Below are 21,035 nucleotides of genomic sequence, written 5' to 3' on the forward strand. Positions count from 1 at the left end.
CCCCACAACACACACACACATGCACACATATACCTTTGCACACAGGTGGACACACGCATACTGTGCTTCATGCCCTCATTAAGGAGGCATGGAAGGGAATGTGTGTCTGTTAGGAAATGAAGACGGCTCAAGCCCCTCGTTCCCTGGGTGTTTGCACAGGCACCCTCTCTGCCGACCATTCTTTGGTCTCTTTCTTCTCTTAGTGAAAGGAGAAGCAGAGCCCCAGCGGGTACCCGGCTACTTTGGGCCCAAGCCAAGGTCACAAGCTTCCTCAGGAACCTGGTGAGATGGGGGCACCACTGGTCCTCCCAAACCGAGGGGCAGCGTTTGGTGGAGCCGTGTGCCCGGGAAGGTGATAGACCAGGCGATTCGGTTCATTAGACACAACCAAAATCCAGTGAGGAAGGGCAGTCACCAAAGGTTTTATTCTGCAGGAAGAGGGGCTCTCAGGGCTATGAGCAGCAGGCACAAGGACCTTATTGCACATGTGGTTAGGTGATGGCAACCTACAGCTGCACTGGAAACTGGGACCCAAAGTGCCCCGACCTCCTTCTCTGTCTCTCTCTCTCCCTTTCTCCCTCTCTGCCTCTCTGGCTTCTCTGTCTCTCTTGTCATCTCTTGCCCCTTTCCCCATCTCTCTTTCTCTCTCTGCTCTCTCCATCCTCCTCTCCCTCTCAGCCTCTTCTGTCTCTCCCCCATCTCTCTCTACCCATCTTTCGCTTTCCATCTCTTTCTTCTCTCTTCCCATCTCTCGTCTCTCTTTCTCTCTCCCTCTTCCTCTCCCTCCTCACCCTCATTCGTGCTCCCTGGCACCCATCCTAGGCTGCTCCTAAGGCAATGCCAAGGTTGCTGTCCTGTCACAGTGTCCCCACCTCCAGCATCTACATATGAGAAGATGTTCAACATCATTAGTCATTAGGGAAATGCAAATCAAAACCACAATGAGATACCATTTTGCACTCATTAGGATGCTATCATCAAACAAATGGAAAATAGCCAGTGTTGGAGATGTGAAGGAACTGGAACCCTCAGGCATTGCTCATGGGAATATATAATGCAGTGGCCCATGGAATGTATAATGTATAATGTGGAAAAGTTTGGCAGTTCCTCAAAAAGTCAAACGTAAAACTACCATATGACCCAGTAATTCCACTATTAAGTAGATGTCCAAAACTCCTGACAGCAGGGTTGCAAACAGGTACTTCAACTCAGGAATGCAAAACCAAACATCATATGTTCTCACTGATATGTGGGAGCTAAGCTATGAGGATGCAAAGGCATAAGAATAATACAATGGACACTGGAGACTTCAGGGGAAGAGTGGGAGGGGGGCAAGGGATAAAAGACAACAAGTATGGTGCAGTGTATACTGCTCTGGTGATGAGTGCACCAAAATCTCAGAAATCACCACTAAAGAACTTACTCATGTAACCAAATACCACCTGTGCCCTAATAACTTATCAAAAAATAAAACACAATTTAAAAAAAAAGATACTTGTGTCCCAACATTAAAAGCAGCATATTCACAACAGCCAAAAGGTAGAAACAGCCCGATTGTTCATCAACCGATGAATAAATGAGCAACATGTATTATATGTGCACTGGGGGATACTATTCAGTTGTTAAAATGAATGGAATACTTATACATTCTACAAATATGGATGAACTTTGAAGATTTGCAATTCAAATCTAATGAATAAACATGGCTGAGCATAGCGACTTATGCCTGTAATGCCAGGAGTTTGGGAGGCTGAGGTAGGAGGATCACTTACTTGAGCCTAGCAGTTTGAGATCAGCCTGGGCAACATAGCAAGACCCCATCTGTACAAAAAAATTGTTTAAATGCCGGGCCTCATGGTGTGGGCCTGTATCTCAGCCACTGGCAGGGCTGTGGAGGGAGTCTTGCTTGCGATCAGGAGGTTGAGGCTGCAGTGAGCTAGGATACCACCACTGCAATCCAACGTGGGGAAGACAGCAAGATTCCTCTCTAAACATGAAAATTATAAAAATAACACATAAAATGGCTCAGCACAGTGACTCACTCCTGTAATCCCAGCACTTTGGGAGGCCAAGGCGGGTGGATCACGAGGTCAAGAGATCGAGACCATCCTGGCCAACGTGGTGAAACTCTGTCTCTAGCAAAAAATACAAAAATTAGCTGGGTGTGGTGGCTCATGCCTGTAGTCCTACCTACTCAGGAGGCTCAGGCAGGAGAATCACTTGAACCCAGGAGGCAGAGGTTGCAGTGAGCTGAGATCATGCCACTGCACTCCAGCCTGGCGACAGAGCAAGACTTCGTCTCAAAATAATGAAAACAAAAACAAGCAAGTGTGTGTCTGTGCCCATGCCTTTGAGCATGTGCATGTCAGCGTGCATAGCTGTGTGTTGTGTCTGTCTAAGTAGGCACATGTGCATGCGTGTGAGTGTGGATGCTGGAGCAGTCAGGGTTCAAGTCACTCACAGTTAGCACCCGCTCCTCACTTCCTCATGCCTGGTTCCTACAGGTCCCCCCAAGAAGCATGTAGGGCCCAAACACCCCCTGCCACCTCCGAACCCCAAGCACAGGCATGAGAGGGTGAGTGTGGCACCCTGGAGCCAACTCCTGGTGCACGTGCCACAACCGCCAGCTTGCCCTGGCCTGGCTCCTGGAAAACACCCTTGGCCAGCTGGAGAGCTGTTGACTTGGGACACAGCAATCACCACTTTATCCCGCCCCCAAATACTTCCTAAGGCCATTTGTTGCTAGGAGACGGGCACAGGCAGCCTGCTCTGTTGGCTTCCTAGACACAGTCTCCCGGGACAGGAAGCCCGTCTGGCCCCCTTCCTATGAGGTGGCTGGGGAGGCTGGTGGTGGGCATTGGGGATGAAGGATAGATTGGGGCAGTTTGGGCATGTTGGGGTGATCAGACTCAACACCAGGCTGTGGGGGCTATGAAGTCCAGCAGAATCAAAGAAATGGGAAATGACAAGAGAGAAAGTGGGACCTGGAGGCCAATGCTAGTATGGAGGCTGTGAAGGCCCCAAGCTCTGGGAGCCCACACTATTTACTGGTGCTCAAACAAAGAAACAAGTGGTGAGGATGTGGGTGTTTAAAGGAAGCAATGTATCCAGTGAATGAGCTACAGCTGTGATGTTGTAGCATTTTCTTTGAAACATACGGCCACCTGAGATAATGGGAGTGCTAGAAGCAAGGAGCCAGCAAGTCTAGCAGACATGCAAGCCCTGCCTCGGCTTCTCTCCCAGCACTCAGCTTTTCTCCCAACAGGGCAGAGTAAGAAGCAGGAAGTTTCAGAGCCTTAAGACCAGAGGGGCCCCGGTGCCCCTTGGTCAGGATGCTGAGCCCAGAGAGGGCAAGATCCTGACTTGAGGTCACAGAGCAGCAATCCCTGGCAGAACTAGCAATCCTTTTGGAGAAATTCAGAATGTATGGTCCCAGGAGTCATTCATTTACTCATGCATTCATTCAGCGATTACGTATTGAGCATCTACTATATGCCAGATCCACTTCTAGCCCAGCATACAGCAGTGAACAAGGCAAACCAATCTCCACCTCAAGGAGCTGATGCTCTGGTCACAGAGACAGACAACAAGTGAAGAAGATCACATCACATGATGCTAAAGGCTAGCAAATAAAATTACACCACATGGAAGGTTGGAGTCACTCTGTCCAAATGGTGGCCACTAGCCCCATGTGGCTATTTGAGTTTCAAGCAATTGGAGTAATTGAAAATGAAGAGTTTAGCAGCTGGGCACAGTGGCTCATGCCTGTAATCCCAGCACTTTGGGAGGCCGAAGCGGGTGGATCACAAGGTCAGGAGATTGAGACCATCCTGGCTAATATGGTGAAACCCCATCTCTACTGAAAATACAGAAAAATTAGCCAGGCATGGTGGTGGGCGCCTGTAATCCCAGTTACTTGGGAGGCCGGGACAAGAGAATGGCATGAACCCGGGAGGTGGAGCTTGTAGTGAGCCGAGATCACGCCACTGCACTCCAGCCTGGGCAACAAAGCAAGACTCTGTCTCCAAAAAAAAAAAAAAAAAGAGTTTAGCAGAGCTGCAGCTGTGCTTGGAGCTTGCAGGTGCTGTGTCACTGTCACCACTACCTCACTCCCATCCCCGCCGCAGCCAGGGGCAAGCTCAGTCACCCCGGGCAGTGTCCCTGCTGCCGCCCCGTGGCAATGGCCACCAAGATTGACAAACAGGCTTGTCGGGAGGCCTACAACCTGGCGCGAGACAACAGCTTGGCTGTCATCTGTGTGACTTTTAAATATGATGGCTCCGTCATCGTCTCTGTCCAGCAAGGAGCGTAATACCAGCACTTCATCCCACAGTGCACAGACAGGGTCTGGTTGCTTGCCTTCGTGTGCGTCACCACAGGGGTTGCCATGAGCAGGAGGTCCAAGTTCACCCTCATCAGGTGGATCGGCGAGAATGTCAAGACCCCGGTGAAGGAGACTGTACAGAATTTCACTAAGGAGTTTGTGATCAGTGATCAGAAGGAGCTGGAGGGAGATTTAATGAAGGGTTAACTGAAGAAGACTGGGGGAGCCAATTACAATGCCCAGATGGAGTAATTCCAGCTTCCCCAATGCCTGTTGCTAAAGTCATCTCTCTGCTCCCCAGGGGAGGGGACCTCCGGCCTCAGCTACCAACCCACCAGTCCACCAGGGAGAAAAGAAGCCATGAGATGCACCATCCGCCACCCTGTGTCCACAGCCCCCGTCTTCCTGCTTCCCTTACAACACTGCTGTGTCCTATCTCATGAAGCTCATGGAATCACTTTCTTTGATTTTTTTTCTTTTCTCCCCCTCTTTTGTTCTAAAGAAAAATCATTTTGACGCAAGGTCCTGCCTGTTATCAGATCCGAGGTGCCTCCTGGCTTTTCCCTTACATGTAATGAGGCTGCCTAGTGGGATCTGTGCGACCTCATGTTGCTTCTGGAGCCTGAATTTGTTTTGCCATCTCAGTTTTCTTGGGCCCCCCCCGCCTATTTACCACTGAGGGCAGCTGGGCCAGGAGTGGCACCTGGTGACTGCAGCTTTCATGAGCACACAAGTCCATTCCTGTAGTCAGGCCCAGACCTCCTGCAATCTGCCCCGGGCTCCCTCATCCCACCTTCATCCAGAGTTGCCTAAGTTTTATCCCCGGCAAAGGTAGGATTGCTCAGTGGTGAGAAGGTTAGGTCTAGCTCTGACCAAATAAGAGAGAAAATTTGCCTTAAAACTTACCTGGCAGGGTGGATCACCTGAGGTCAGGGGTTCGAGACCAGCCTGACCAATATGGTGAAACCCCGTCTCTACTAAAAATAAAAAAATTAGCTGGACATGGTGACAGATGCCTGTAATCCCAGCTACTCAGGAGGCTGAGGCAGGAGAATCGCTAGAACCCAGAAGGCAGAGGTTGCAGTGAGCTGAGATTGCACCATTGCACTCCAGCCTGGGAGAGAGGGAGAGACTCTGTCTGAAAAACAAAAACAAAAACAAAAACAAAAAAACTTGCCTGGCAGTGGCTTTGCTGCACAGTCTGAAACCACCTATTCCCACCCTCTTGACTGAAATTTCCTCATGACACAGAGAAGGGCAAAGGTCTGAGCTCAGAGTTGACGGAGGGAGTATTTCAGGGTTCACTTCAGGGGCTCCCAAAGCAATGAAGGTATTAGGGAGAGAGGCCCAGGGTGGGGACTGGGAAGTTAAGGAGAGCTGGGAACTGATCACTTAGGTTCAGGAAGCTTCTGTGCAAGCAGCAAGGATGGCTCGCGTCAGAGTGCTACCCTACCTGTGGTGCTGGCTGTGAGCAAAGCCCTGGGTTCACGGTACCGCTAAAGCCCATGGCTTCAATCCTATACCTGCACCACACATTCAAAAGGATCGTATGTTTTTTGTTTGTTTTATTTTTGTTTTTGGCTTTGTTTTTTGAGACGGAGTTTCGCTCTTGTTGCCCAGACTGGAGTTCATTGGTGCTATCTCGGCTCACCGCAACCTCCACCTCCCGGATTCAAGCCATTCTCCTGCCTCAGCCTCCTGAGTAGCTGGGATTACAGGCATGCGCCACCATGTCCAGCTAATTTTTGCATTTTTAGTAGAGACGGGGTTTCTCCATGTGGGTCAGGCTAGTCTCAAACTCCTGACCTCGTAATCTGCCCACCTCAGCCTCCCAAAGTGCTGAAATTACAGACGTAAGCCACCACGCCTGGCCTGTTTTGTTTTTAAAGAAAGATGAGATTGTCCTATTTCTTCAGGAGAACATTTTATATAGCTCTTTTTCTTTTTTCCTTGCTCATTTCATTTTGGAAAACTGTACTGTATTGGGATTGCAAAGAACATCTCTGCACTCAAACAGTTTACAGAAATTTTGTTTTTTTAAAAAAAGAAAATTAAGAGTTCAGTTCTTCCACCACAATAGCCACATTTGAGGGGCTTGTTAGCCGCACGGGGTGGCTGCTGTGTTTGATGGCGAACGGGGAGCATTTCCATCACAGAAGGAACCACCAAACAGGGCTGGTGTGGGGAGTGGACGGGGGTGCTGGGGGCTGGATGGCCGAGGACAAAACATCTGGACTGTCCTGCTGAGAAGGGGTGGCCACATGGTGACATACCAGGAGGAGAGGACAGAAGGTGCAATGTTGGCCAGATGGGGAGATGCTTGGTGTGTTCAAGGGACAGAAAGGACAGAGGGAGCGAGGGGAGAGGAGAGCGAGGTGGGGTTGAGGAGTCAGCGGGGGCCTCTGGGGCCTAGGTAGGGAGTTTCTGCTTTATGTGGAGGGCGTCAGGAAGCCATGGGGAGAGGGGTTAAGCAGGGGAGTGGCATGGTTTTGACAATATATGGAGAATGGATTTGTGGGGGCAAGAGTGGAAGGAAGGAGCCCTAGGGAGGAGGCTACTGTCACAGAGAGGAAGGTGACTGAGACTGGATGATACGAGGAGTGGGGAACAGCCATAGCCCAGGCCTCAGGGTTCCGGATCCAGCTGTGCCTGAAGTTGATCCCCCCCTCCCTCCTTCTTCCTCTTGGTTACTGGGCACCAACTAGAACACCCCTCATTACTACCACCCACCTATCCCCTCCCTCACAAAACCCCCAACTGTCTTTCCTCCTATCTCTGTGCAGAGCACTCAGACAGAACCTAGGCTTCCCTCAGTGCCCTGGGTCCAGTTTGTGTTGCAGAACTTTGCCCCTCTGACTGCATCCCAGCCCTATCCAGTCACCTTGGGGTCCTGGGAAGATCCTTAGGCCACCTGGTGTTTCACTGACTTTCCCCACCGGGATGCTTTCCTGGAACTGTGAGCAGGAGGCAGGAGGAACCAGCTGGCTCTGGGTCTGGGGGGTGAGCGTGACTAAAAGAGAAGGCTCAGTTTCAGTTGCAACTAGAGGGACTTTGGTTTTCTCTTAGGAAGAACTTCCCCTATATAAAAGGGCCAATGCCATCCTCGTTCATTTGCAGTGGAGGGGATCTCTTAGGGTACTAAGAATAAGGTGGAAAACCTGCTCCCTAGGGTGAGCACTGAGAGGCCAGCTCTGCTTCTCAAATGCTGGGCGCTCATTCCCCCCAAGGACTTTTGCAGCTGCAGTTCCCTCTGCCAAGACCCCAGGTGTCTCCTCCATCTCTCTCCAAAGTCTCCTACTGAGCGGTGATGCAGATTGCCTGATGAGCATGGCTTCCTCCTCAGAAGCACCTTGTTTTGTCTCCTGTACTAGAACGCCAGCTCCACAAGGGAAGGGTGGTTGTTGATCTTGCTTCTCTGTGTCCCCTCCTGTCTGACGCTGTGCCTGGCACATTGTGGACATTCCCAGGAGGTTTCTGGAATAAGCAGATGTCTGGGGTCAGTGTGGGCAGGTGCCTGCCAGGCCCCAGTGGGCTCAGACTCACCCTCTCACTGCACCCTCTCAATGGGGATCAGGATTTTGAGGCTTGGAGAGTGAGGTCACTCACCCAAATGGCACAGCCAGTATGTGGTGGCCCGGGTCTGGAGAGGCCTGGAGGGGACTTGGGATGGTTGGAGGCTGGGCCAGGGCCTGGAGACACACTGCCTTTCTACATGACAGCTCTCCATCCATCCACAGGCCTGCTTCCGCTGCCAAGTCCCATCTGGGGCTTCCCTGGCCACCTTAGGTCCTCAGATACAATTGCACTGCAGGGCACTGGCCTGTGGCACAGAGCAGCGGGCCCTGCAGCCCAGATTCACACAGCAAGTGAATGAGGCATAGCTGAAAACCATGCATATGGTGGCCTCAGCCGGGCCACACTGGGTAGACCCAGCTTTGGTAAGCACATGGCTCCACCCATCACTGGGCTGGCAGCCCTTCCTCAAGAGTGCACCTGCTACACCCGGGGCTTACACCAGCTGTAGGGACTGGGTCCGCCTCTCCAAATAACGCAGCTCATTGTCAGCGATGGAGCAGGATTCCTTCCCGATGGCCACACCCAGAGGGGTATCTGTCCAGATGGACAAGGGCAGCTGAGTGAGGTGCCTGAGGAAAGCTGACCCCCTCCACCCTGTGATGGATCCTATCTGTGTCCACCCTATCCCGCCTGACTGCTTTGGCTCACTCTGTCTGTCCCCGCCAGTCTGGAGCCACACTGTCTTGCAGCTGTGCGGCTCCTTCCAACTGCACGGCCTTCCCTGGGCCACTTCCCCTGCCTAGAAGGCTCTTTGCCCGTTGTTTCCATTTCTGCCAGGTCTTGGTTATGTGGTCTTGGTTGGAGGACAGTCTCTCTGACTGACACCCGTGCAAGTGGGACCCTCTCCCTGTGGCCTCTATGCTCAAAATGCTCATTCTCACCTGCCTCAAGGTCTTTGCACTTGCCATGCCCCAACACAAGCTAAGGTTTCCAGACCACCCCCTCTGAGCCACCTCCCCACTTCCCCAAACAGGCTCCTCTGTCCTTGGCTTGCAGGGCAGTTATGGTTGCCTTTGCATGTGGAGTCGGTGCCCCCTATGGCACAGCCCTGCCTGTAAGTTGGGGAATCCAGCCATTGAGGAGTGCTTGCCAAAAGAATGAACGAGCCGTCAACAGTGATTCAGAAAGGGTCCTGGGTCCACAGGTGTCCCCCAACACAGTGTGTGGCCTGCGCCATCTCCTCTGTCTACTGTGGTGGTTGGTCTCCAAGATCCCCAAGGGCCCTGCTGGCCCTCACCTTTGAAGCTCTGGGACACAATTATCAAGGGAGATCCGCTTCCTACACTCCCAGAGCTGAGAGCCCAACAAGCTTTTTTTTTTTTTTTTTTTTTTTTTTTGAGACGGAGTCTCGCTCTTTGCCCACGCTGGAGTGCAGTGGCGGATCTCAGCTCACTGCATGCTCCGCCTCCCGGGTTTACGCCATTCTCCTGCCTCAGCCTCCCGAGTAGCTGGGACTACAGGCGCCCACCACCTCACCCGGCTAGTTTTTTGTATTTTTTTTTTAGTAGAGACGGGGTTTCACCGGGTTAGCCAGGATGGTCTTGATCTCCTGACCTCGTGATCCGCCCGTCTCGGCCTCCCAAAGTGCTGGGATTACAGGCTTGAGCCACCACGCCCGGCCTTTTTTTTTTTTTTTTTTGAGGTGGAGTCTCACTCTGTCGCCCAGGCTGGAGTGCAATGGTGCGATCTCAGCTCACTGCAAGCTCCGCCTCCCAGGTTCACGCCATTCTTCAGCCTTGGCCTCCCAAGTAGCTGGTACTACAGGCACCTGCCACTATGCCTGGATAATTTTTTTGTATTTTTAGTAGATACAGGGTTTTATCGTGTTAGCCAGGATGGTCTCGATCTCCTGACCTGGTGATCAGCCTGCTCAGTCTTCCAAAGCGCTGGGATTACAGGTGTGAGCCACCGCACCTGGCCAACAAGCTCTTAAATCAATCAGCAACATCACCTTCCAAGTGAAGAAAGCAGGACCTCTGACCTAGACACAAGGACAGGGCAGAGGAGGCTGCAAACGCCCATAAGTGAGCTGGTTAGGAAAGGTCACTAGTTGCCTGGACCTGGAAGTTGAGAAACCCACAGAGAAAAGCAGGGAATCTCAGCTGGAAGATGGGGACATAAACTCAGACCCTTCTCTTTGGAAACTCAACCTGGTGAGGGAGAGTGGATACGTCAAGACTCCTTACACCACCAAAATCAACTCTGGCTAAGTCCAGCCAAGGCAAAGCAAGCAAGGAATGTGCCAGGAGGTTATAGGTTAGCTCACAGAACCAAAAGAAGAAGTAAAAAAACACATACTGGAAAGGACTGGTTTGGATATGAAATTTAGGTAGCCAAACTAATAGGAAGTCCTTAGATGAATGAATTCCCTCTGCTTCCATCCTCAAGTCACTTTACTCAAGATCCAAATTTCCTTAATATATAAAGAGTTCCTATCAGTCAATAAGACAAATGAAACTGCAATAGAAAAAATGAAATGGAAAAAAACGCCCAAGAGTATAGACATGAACAGATAGTTCACAGAGCAGGAAGTAGAATGGCTCTTGAGCTTATAAACAATGTTTAGCCTTATTTACAACCAAAGAAGTGCAAATGGAAAATATAGTTCAAGACCATTTTTCACTTATCACATTGGCAATCATTCAAAACTGTGATAACACTGTGTTGGTGTGGGTGTGGGAGACATGCTCTCTCGTACGTTACTGGTTGGAGTATAAACTGGTACAGCCACTATCAACATTTATTTTTTAAAGCACATGCCTTTTGATCTGAAAACTTACTCCTAGAGATTTACAAGGACACTTGCAAATGTGCTGATGGCCCTAGTACAGGGATATTTATTGTGGTATGTTTTTCTTGTAATAGCAAGATTGGAAAGAATCTAAATAGCCACCAGTAGAGGTTGGTGAGCTCTACAATAATGTAGCCACTCAGTGAACTTTGCAACTGTGAAAAAGAGGAATGAGGTAGCTTTACACACTGCAGCCTGGAATGATCTTCCAGATAGACTAGCCCATGAAAAAGCATGGTGCATGCATATTTGTGAAAGCCTCCATTTCTGGTCTCTGGATTCAGAACGCTCACCTTTGTCATGTGTGGCTACTGTCCACTCTCCACCGGCAGGTCACAGAAGCGTGACCCCTCGCATCTTCCATGCGCTCCTTTCCTGGCCTGAGTGGCCTTGGTTTCCAACTGTCCACACCTATGACTCTTTGCAGTAAGACTGTTATCAGGCTATTGGAGTCCCTTGGCCCTTTCTGCAGAGAGCTGGAACTGTCCCCCTGCCGCATGATGGCCCTTCACTAATGACTGACACATGTATCCTTAGCTCAGGCTGGGAAACAGATGTGACGCCACTCCACAGTCCCCCAAGGGACCTGCTTCTGTGGGATTTTGCCTGGGGCCACAGCCTTGCATGGCTTCTCCCTTCTCTGTCTTCTACCCCCATTCCCTTACCGCTCTCCTTGGGTGCCTGCCCTTCATCAGTCACTGCCATACAAATCAGGCTCTGCTTCTGGGGAACATGATCAAGATAGCTGTTCCCTTACCCTGCTCCTTGCTTTTTGTAAGCAGGTTGTGCCTGCATATGCAAGTGTATGATGCAACATGGGCACCGTGGTCCTTCCCGTTTCACAGGTGAGGGACCTAGAGCTCCATAGCTCACCTTAGGTCCCACGGCTCACACTTAGGAAGTGGCAAGTGGCTTTGAATCCAGGTAGTCTGGCTCCAGGGCCAAACTCACATCCACTGTTATATTGAGAATAGCCTAGAGAAGGAAAGCTCCAAGTGCAAGGAAAATCTACATTGTCAAAGCAGGCCAAGCGGGAAGATCATTTATTTTCCCAAAAGATTCTTTTCTGTGGTCTTCCCTTCATAAACACACAGTCCACTGTCAGATGCAAATCCTAGAGCTAGAAATGGGGCATTCAAGGTAGGCAGAGCTCCTGGGAACAGCACATTTGTAGAGATGGGAAGGGAACCTCCCAGTGGTTTGGTTTCTCCATGGCTACGGGCAAAGCCTGCCTGCTCTGCATCTGGGGATCTTGGTCAGGTGTTGGAATCGGTGGGTGGATTGCCGGTACATTCGCACTGTGTCCTAGAGAGCCTCTATGCATTTCAACTCGGATTCGCCTTCACCACCCACGTGCAGCCCACAACCGCAGGACCCCGCCCCTGGCCCTGAATCTCCTGTGTCCTGGTGCCAAGCAGGTGAGTCAGCCCAGGAGGAGGAAGGGCTCCTGGAAGCCAAGCCCATGCTGGGGAGCCCGGAAACAACTTTCCTATGCAAGAGGTGCCCGAGCACCCCCTGATGATCAAGTCTGAGACCCCTCACCTCCCCAAAGTGTGGTAGAGAAAAGACAGGCTGGAAAGAGGTGGCGGTCTTCACCCACTGTGATTGAGTTTCTCACTCATGCCATGTTTTACATAAGCTGGGGACCAGAGGACCACAAGGCCAGAGGTCTCGGTGGGCCCAGAGCCTTTGAGGGGCCTGGACGACCAAAGGGTCCAAGGCTTAGGCCCTGGCTCTGCATGGGGAATCTTGGGAAGTTTAGAAGCCCACAGCCCCTACCAAGGTAGGAGCCACAGGCCAGATCTTTTGCACAAATCCTGCCTGTGCTCCTTGACTGTCCCTCCCCACCAGGGCCCCAGTGACAAGACAGGCAGGAGCCTCTGTCCATTCATGGAACCAGCATCTTGAGGGGGGCCCTGGCCTGAGCGAGCTGCTGCAGGGGATCCTCATGCTGGATGGCTGGCCACTCAGCAACCTTTTCTCTGTGGGGCGGGGATGAAATTTGAGAGCCATCAAAGATGGTCAGGAAAAACAAAGGCCGCCACGGAGGAAGCTGAAGGCAGAAAGAGATACAGAGAAAGTGGGATAAGCTCAGCTGTGCTCTGTCAGGGCCCTGTGGGGACACTGGCTCCTGAAGGGGTGACAGACAGGGTCCCCTGAACTTTGACACTCTGTTCTTCTTGAGGCCTGGCTGGCCCTGTGGCTCCTCAGAGGAATCTGGGTGCCTCCTGTCCCTAGTATCTGACAAGCCTCAGGTGAGAAGGCCTGAGTTCACCTGCGCTGCCACTTGTAACCTGATGGCCCCAGCACCCTTGCTGGGTCCAAATAGCTGCCCTTTCCACCTGTTTCCCAGATTTTCCACACCAACCAGAGGCTCATATTCAACCCCACAGCCTACAAGACAGCCAGGGGCCTTTGGCCACATGTACTAATGATGAGAATCGCTAGACTGTAAGCTGCAAAAGGGCAAGGATGGTGTTTTGTTCCCCGCTACCCCCTGCACCTGAGGCCCAGCGAGGATTGCTGCTCGGATGAAGGAGAGCGAGTGTTCATGGAGCTCTTTGCAGAAGCCACGGGAAGCCCTTCCTGCGCCTTCTCAGGTTTAGTTCTCAGACAGCCCCCCTTGCCAGATGAGGAAAGAGGCTAAGAAAGGAGAATAAACTTGTCCAGAATCGGTGGTGAGGCTGGGATTTGAACCCCATCCTGTTGGACTCAACACTTCCTCTGAAAAGATGGGAAAACGGAGCTGCCTACTTCTGGCTTCGGGAACTGGCAGAGAGGAGCAGAGCTGGGCCAGATGCGTCACCTCCTGAGCTCTGCTGCACCCAAGGGTTTCCAGGGTCCTCTTCCTCCATTTGGCTCTTTTCTTCTCTGGACTCTCCCGCCTTCAAGGATTGGACTCCTTGCAGGGAGCACAGAGCAGAGAACAGAGGAGGCCCATCTGAGGAGAGTGTGCTGGAGCAGATGGGGCACACAGAGAGCCCCCAAATCTCAGCCTCACCTGGAGAGCAGCTCCCTGCAAGCTGAGCCTCTGTGTGCCCAGAAGTGACATAGGCATTCAGGAAAGGGACTGAGGGAGGAAAGAAGAAGCCATTCCTTTTCCCAGGGGCGCCTGCCCTGGGTTCCTGAGGGAGGCTCGGTGTTTACATCTGCAAAGGCCAATCGCAAACACGCCAGAGTGCAATGCCCTCCCTCAGACCCAGGGCCATCCTCAGAGCAGCTGGGAGGCAGCCTGTCCACCCCTACTGCAGGCAGGTCGCCCAGGTAGCCTCCTCTTAGAGCTCTGAATTCCGGAGCATCAAATAGAAATGTGAAAAACAGGCTGGGCACGGTGGCTCACACCATTAATGCCAGCACTTTGGGAGGCTGAGGTGGGCAGATCATTTGAGATTAGAAGTTTGAGACCAACCTGGCCAACACAGTGAGACCCTGCCTCTACTAAAAATACAAATAAATAAGCCAGGCATGGTGGTCCACACAGGCAGACCCAGTTACCGGGAGGATGAGGCAGGAGAATCACTTGCATTCAGGAGATGAAACTTGCGGTGAGCCGAGATCATGCCGCTGCACTCCAGCCTGGGCGACAGAGTGAGACTCTGTCAAAAAAAAAAAAAAAGAATGAGAGAGAAAATAAATGCGATAAAATGTTAGCAATGGGTGAATGTAGGTGAAGAGTATGTGGCAGGGTATTTTTATTCTTGCAAATTTTGTGTAGGTTTGAAGTTATCTCAGAATAGCAAATGTAAGAATGATTCCTGCAGACACACGAGTGATTTGAGCTGTTCACAGGGCTCAGGCAGGAAGCAGATCTCTCGCCCTTGCTCTAATCCAGGTCACTTAGTCCAGTCCCTGAAAGCAGTGGATGGACAACCATGCCACCCTCTTTCTTCAAATACGCCTTGGTTTGTATCCTGCCCTTTTTGTGTAGCATTAGATCATGAGCATTTTCCTGTGCTATAAATATCCTCTCAAACATGTCGTTTCTTGTGGCTCCCTAGTGTTCTACCCACGATTTCCTCGGTTGCTCCGCCTTGGTGGAATTCAGCGATTCTTCTGCCTTTTCACCATTGTAAGTGATGCTTTGATGAACAGCTTTGTAGGTTCATCTGTGCTGCACCTCTGAACAGTCTCTTCTGAAAGAGTCTAAGGAAGGAGACGGGCATGGACCACTGACTTTTGAAAGCATTCTGTGGGTCCTGCCGTGCCGCCTTCCAGCATCACAAAGGTGGTCCCAGTGAACAACACACCAGCACAGGGCCCCACTCCACGGTGCCCCAGCAAGGCCAGTGTCCCTATACAGCAAAATTAAACCATTTGCCAACTCAAGGCACTCCAGATGGATCTCTCTGTTCTCTTTGATGACTGCTGTGTCCATTTTTGTTTCCTTCAGTGCATGAAGACTGTGCATTGTCCCGGGACTGTCAGGGTGGTTTTCTTACCAACGTGTGGTGGTTGTGAGGGTTCAATTGAGTCGATGCCTGCAAAGTGCTGGCCCAGCGCAGGAAAAGCACCCAGTGCTTGCTGGCTGTTTGCCATGCCACTGCCCGGGTCACAGGCTGGGTCTGCTGCTCGCTGTCAGTGCCACTGTAGCCAGGCTGCTCACCTCACTGAACCTCAGTTTCCTTCTCTGTGAAAGGGGAGCACCTTCCTCACACGGCTGTGGCGGAGTGAAGGCAGGTAAAGCACTTAGGAGGGCGCCCTCCAAGCTTGGCGCTATGCAAATGCTACTGGGATTTGCATGGGAAGGAAATTGACCCTTTGTCTTATTTATTGCCCATAGTTTCCTTCCGGAATCCGAAAGTGGAGTGTGGTGTGGCTGGCAGAGCAGACTGCCCAAGGGAGCCAGGAGGAGGGGAGGAGGGAAGGGGTGGGGGCTGTCTCCTCCAAGGCTGCTGTAATGCTGATCTAGAGAAGACCTCCAGAGTGGGGCATGTCCCACACTCAGCTGGCCCTGCTCCTGCCACCAGGCCTGGCACACATCGGGTGTTCCCTAAGCCACGTCGAGGAAGGAATGTCTAACTCTTGAAAATAGTCTAGAGCCATAAAGATAGTCCTGGTTGGACCCAGACCAAACCTCAAATTGGTCCCAAGGAAGATTTCACAACTTCCTTTGAGAGATGCCTCTTAGTGTCGCCCGACACGGGTCAGGAAGTCCTTCTTGAGAGCTAACCTCAATCCTTCCTGCTTGCCCTCCTCATGCTCGGGAGAGGAGGCAGCAAGGAGGGAGGGACAGGTGGGCCTCTCACCTCAGAGCCCAGATGAGGTCCCGAGAAGCTGAGGCTGGGCCCTGACTCAGCTTCAGCCCACACTATTTCCATTCCCTTCCTGTGACTCAACAGGGGAGGGGCCCTGGGGCCACTCACCTCTGTCTTCTCAACCTGCAACTCCCCCCACCCCTTCCTGGATTCCTGTGACGCAGGAATCCCTCTGGTCTGTGTGGAGGAACCCAGAGCAACTTGAGCCAGAAGTGGATGTCCAAGACGGCATGAGTCACCCCTCAAAATCAGGACCAGTGACGGCTTGAAGAGGCCACATGGTCTCCGGCAGCGTGGCCACTTCTCACTTCTCTGGGAAAGTGGCCTGGAACTCGCATGGCATTTGGGCCCAGCCTCTGCCTCTGACCTGCACTGCCCACGGTGTCACTCGCTTCCAGGGTGACCCTCGTCCTGGCATTCAGACAGCTCCACCCACTGCTTCACACAAACCTCTTCCACCCTGGTTCAAACATTAACCAGCTGTGTGACTTTTTAGAAGCCCTTCCCATGTTTAAAGACCAAGCTGGGAGGATGCTGCACTGCTGCCATCATGGTTCTCACTGAACCGTCACAGGAAAAGTCATTTCTTGCACCATGGCTGTGTGCAGAACAGGCTTCCCACGGTTGAGTCCCCCAGCCTCCCAGAGACACTGCCAGTGAAATGCCATTAGCCTTAAGCATGGTTCTTGGTACCCAGCCCTGGTAAAACCACGTGTCTCAGGCCTTCTGAACCACAGTGCCCAGAGCTCTGGCTGGGTTTTGTCCAGGGGACAAGACTGGCCAACCCCTGGCTGAGCTGGAAGAAAAGCTCCCTCAGTTGGCAGGGACCTGCCCCAGTTGCAATTTGGACTAAGTAAATGCTGACAGGAGCAGCCTGCATGCCAGGCCAGGAGGGACAGAGGCAAACTCTGTACCCTCGGAGAGCTTAGAAGCTAGGATTGGAAAGCATGGGAAAGGGTCAGACAACCAAGAGAAACAAGTGCTGTTGTCCATCAAAAGTAAACTTACTGCATTCTATAAACTAAAAACAAACAAATGTTATCCTGCATTGCATAGCAAAGGAAAAGACCAAATGACTCTGCCATGCAACAACTTAGATCAATCTCGCAGATAAAGTTGGACGAAAGAATCCAGATGCAAAAGAGCATGTACAGTATGGAATTCAAAAACAGGCAAAAGTCATCTATGGAGACAGAAGTCAGGGTGGTGGTTTCCTGGTGGGGCTGGTGGAGGATGGGGTTATTGACGGGAAGGAGGCACCAGGGAGCTTTCTGGGGTCCTGGAAATGTTCCATGTCTTCATCTGGGGTGTGATGACGGGGTGGACACGTTTGTTAAAAGGCATTGAGTTGCACACCAACATTTGTGTGCTTTGCTGTAAATTTTGCCTCCATTTTAAGAAGAAGAGGAGGGAAGAAGAACCCGTGTGCTTTGCTGTAAATTTTGCCTCCATTTTAAGAAGAAGAGGAGGGAAGAAGAACTCGTGGGGAGACCAGCGGGGATCCCCTGCTGCTGACTTGTGGGCATTGCCTTCGTGCCTTATGATTGTCAGGCCATTAAGGCCTCCTGGCAGCCTGGTAGACCTAGAAGTATCTATGCCAATAAGACACAGATTGTTGGCTCCACCCCCAGTTTCGGAGTCAGGAGGTCTCGTGGGGGGCCCTGGAATTAGCATTTCCAACAAGCCTGCAGGCCATGCTGAAGCTCTGGCCCAGGAACTGTGCTTTAGAAGAGACAGTAGAATATGGTACTGGCTACAGCATGTGTTGTGAGATCCCTCCAAGCTGGGAAGGACCCAGGTAAGTTCACAGAGGAGGTGCCCTTGAAAAATCAATAAGATCTGAAAATGCCCAGACAAGCAGGGACTGCTGGTTCCAGGGAAGGAAGTTAGTGTAAGGCAAAGCAGAGAGGCTGGGAAGTGTGGCGAACAGCATTCCAGGCCTCAGGAGGGCAGGGCTGGCAGACAGATGTCTGAGTCCGTTTTGTGCTGCTATAACAGAATACCTGAGACTGGATCATTTATAATAATCAGACATTTATGCGGCTCATAGTTCTGGAGGCTGGCAAGCCCAAAGTATGGTGCTGGCCTGAGTCCAGCATTTGGTGAGGGCCTTCTTGCTGCCTCATCCCATGGTGGAAATCAGAAGGGTGAGAGACCAAACTCACAGTCTCAAGGCCTTTTATAATCAGCATTAATCCAGGCGTGACGGTGGGCACTTCATAACCTAAACACCTCCTATTAGGCCCCTGCTCCCAATACCATTCATTGCACTGGGGATTAAGTGTTGAATACATGCCTTTTGGGGGACACATTCAACCCACAGAAAGTGGACATCGAGGCTTCTGCTTAGGAGGTTTTGTTCTGCAAGATAAAGCTTGAAAATAGGAGGAAGCTCCAGAAAAATGGCCCTCCCCCACCCCCACTATGGGATTATGTTCCAAAGTCAGAAAGTGAGGCACAAACCACGTGTGGTCATTTACCTGTGATAGCCTGTGATTAGCCTATGAAGGTAGATAGCCTAGCTCAGGGCTAAAGGGCTAGAGCAGATGCTGAGTTCACTGGCTGAGAGCCAGGTAAAGCCATCCATGTGCACTAAGCGCTTATATTGGATGACAAACCTGGACGAACAGCCCTCTAGCCCTTCCCTGTAACAAGCAGGAACGGGCAAAAGGGCAGAGGTGCAGCACAGCTGGGTCTAATGTGGGAAGCAAGATGGGGCAGGGCCAGGAAAGAGGCCTGCAGCTGTTAGTAGACAAGCAGGTAACAAACCCATTACAGTGGAGGTGTGCTGCTGACCGCCTTTCCTGAAAGCTCATGGGCCGCCTTCACAGCACTTTCTCGGCTGTTTTTTCAGTGTAATCTTACAGCTATTCTGTCAAAACACCATGTTAAACACTAGTTGAAAAGTCACTGTGTAGAATTACCATATAATCTAGTAATTCCACTTTTGGGTACATACCAAAAAAAACACAAAAAATAATTGAGATCAGGGTCTTCAACAGATATTTGTTAACCCACGTTTATAGCAGCATTCTTTACAACAACCAAAAGGTGGAAGCCACCGAAATAACCATTGCTAAACAAAATGTGGTCTATGCGCACAATGAAATGTTATTCAGTCTTACAAAGGAATGAAATTCTGGCAGATGCTACAATATGGAAGAACGTGAGAATGTAATATTCTGGGAAAAAAGCCAGCCACGAAAAGACAAACTCTATATGATTCCACTTATATGAGCTAAGGAAAGGAGAATGAGGAGTTACTGTTCATTGGAGACCGAGTTTCAATTTGAGGAAGACGAAAAAGTTCTTGAGATGGACGGTGGTAATGGTTGCACAACAATGTGAATGTGTTAAATGCCACTGAACTGTACACTTCACAGTGGTCAAGACGGTAAGTTTTAGGTGGACAAAAAGAACATGCTGTGTTTGGCGAGGTGCAGTGGTTCATTCCCCAGATTGTTGGCCCCACCCCCAGTTTCTGAGTCAGGAGGTCTAGGGGAGCCCTGGAATTAGCATTTCTAACAAGATTGCATACCAAGCTGAAGCTCTGGCCTAGGAACTGTGCTTTATAAGAGACAGTAGAACGTGGTACTGGCTACAGTACTGTGAGATCCCTCCAAACTGGGAAGGACCCAGGTAAGGATTACATGCCTGTAATCCCAGCACTTTGGGAGGCCAAGACGGGCAGATCACTTGAGGTCAGGAGTTCGAGAGCAGACTGACCACCGTGGTGAAACCTCGTCTATACTAAAAATACAAAAATTAGCTGGATGTGGTTGTGCATGCCTGTAGTCCCAGCTACACAGGAGGCTGAGGTGGGAGAATTGCTTCAACCCGGGAGGAGGAGATTGCAGTGAGCTGAGATTGTGCCATTGCACTCCAGCCTGGGCGAAGAGTGAGACTCTGCCTCAGGGAAAAAAAAAAAAAAAAGAACATGTTATGTTTGTATTTAGGATCTAGGTTTAGCTACGTCTAACAACAGTGGCTTTAACAAGACAGAGGTTCATTTCTCCAGCACACAGTCTAGGGGTGGCAGGCCAGGGCTGTGGTGGCAACTCTGCTCCATGCAGCCATTCAGGGATCCACCCTCCTCTCTCTCATCCCTAGGGTGTTTCTCTCGTCCATGTAGCTCAAGACAGTGCACCATCACGTCCACATCCTAAACAGCAGGGTTAAGAAAAAATGGAAAAGGGGTTGCCTCCCGCTTAATTTTTTTTTTTTAAGAGACTGGGTCTCACTTTGTCACCCAGGCTGCAGTGCAGTGGCACCATCATAGCTCACTGCAGCCTAACCTGGGCTCTAGGAATCCTCCCACCTCAGCTTCCTGAGTAGCTGGGACTATAGCCACATGCCACCATGTCCAGCTGAATTTTTTTTTTTTTTTTTTTTGTATTTTTCGTAGAGATGGGTTCTCACTATGTTGCCCAGGGAGGCCTTGAACTCCTGGCCTCAAGAGATTCTCCCACCTCGGCCTCCCATAGCTCTGGGATTACAGGCATGAGCCACTGTGCGCAGCCAGCTCCCACCTCCCTTGAAGCACTGTCATTTGGGGCCTCTGTTCTAGAAGGGGGTGCAGTTGCTGCTTGGTGTGTTGTCCATCCCCTCCACAGGATGGCAGCTGCATTTAATCTCTGGTGGCCGCCACGGAGGTGCTCTTCTCAGGTCGGCCTTCAAGAGAGAAGACTCTGCAAGAAGTGCAGTCAGCGGACAGCCTCTAGCTACTTGGGGATCCTCCGCCACATTCAATTCATCCTGCCCAACCTGGGACCCCACTACTGGCCATCTTTGCTCCAGAGACCCCCTGGGGCCAGCTGAGGCTCCCCCGCCCAGCTCTCCAGTGGCCCCTCTCCTTCACAAGCATTGTGCTTGGTGCGCTCCAGGCTCTCCCTGACTGCTCTGCCCCTCGCCCCTTTCTCCTTTACAGCTCCTTCTCCTAACACAGTTCTTGCATTTCTAACTCCAATCTGTTGTCTACTTCCCAGGCGACCTGAACTGACACTTTTGCCCCAGGTCATACCCCCAGCACACAGATGAGTGCCTACCACATAGTAGGTGCTCAACAGAATTTCCAAGTGAGCACAGAAAA

At 51.2% G+C, this 21,035-nt stretch overlaps 1 pseudogene; it reads left to right on the forward strand.

Annotated features, from left to right (window-relative positions):
* The first annotated feature begins 4,082 nt into the window (after positions 1–4,082).
* LOC117086937 lies at positions 4,083–4,576 on the forward strand (annotated as a pseudogene).
* The last annotated feature ends 16,459 nt before the right edge of the window (positions 4,577–21,035 follow it).

Source organism: Trachypithecus francoisi, unplaced genomic scaffold, assembly GCF_009764315.1.
Source record: "Trachypithecus francoisi isolate TF-2019V2 unplaced genomic scaffold, Tfra_2.0 Contig00601, whole genome shotgun sequence".
Classification (NCBI taxonomy): Eukaryota; Metazoa; Chordata; class Mammalia; order Primates; family Cercopithecidae; genus Trachypithecus; species Trachypithecus francoisi.